The sequence below is a fragment of the Batrachochytrium dendrobatidis genome, assembly GCF_000203795.2.
Source record: "Batrachochytrium dendrobatidis JAM81 unplaced genomic scaffold BATDEscaffold_77, whole genome shotgun sequence".
In the NCBI taxonomy this organism is placed as follows: Eukaryota; Fungi; Chytridiomycota; class Chytridiomycetes; order Rhizophydiales; genus Batrachochytrium; species Batrachochytrium dendrobatidis.
The window spans coordinates 9,364-10,148 of NW_006281148.1; positions in this window are offsets into that span (position 1 = coordinate 9,364).

Below are 785 nucleotides of genomic sequence, written 5' to 3' on the forward strand. Positions count from 1 at the left end.
GGACTGTTTTTGTAGTTTATTAATGATTTGATTCACGACTGTTTGAATTCAAGGCTCAATATGGATTACAACTGGATTGTCGTTGTTTCCATTTGGGATGACAAATCTGTCAATGTGTTGATTGATTGCTAGTCCATTGATCAATCCATTGATCAGTAATTGTCCAAATAAGTTGTATCCGAGTCGAGTTGTCAATCAGGATACCATAACCTGACATCCAAACGATTATTCAAATGATTGTCCAAGCCATCAATGATTGCCAGAATAAGCTTTACGACTCGACTGCAATAACCACCACAATCATGGTCAGGTTAGTATGTTGATCCGTTTACAAAGTTCCAATACTGCAACAGATTCAACATACTCTTGAAAGTGCTGCACACCATATGAATCCAGCAAACCCACTGATGAATTGAACCAATCAATTGACCAATGACATGACTCGATATTGGACATCGAGTTGCACACAGTTGGTAAAAAGTCACCGACATGTTCAGATAGTCAAACCTTGACTACAGGTTGATATCATCACCCAACACACCAAATACAACACACAATCTGGACGACTACTGGATCATATTGTGGATATCAATCAACGGAGTTACTGGTTCCAAACAATCATGTACAATCATGTACAGTCATTACAGGACAATATGATACATTTCTGAATAGCATGTTGTAATCAACACGAGTGGAGTTGTGCACTAGACTTGTCATGGTTTGCAATGGTTTGATATGAACATGATGACTCGGACTCTATTCAGTCACATCAACTCGACTACAAT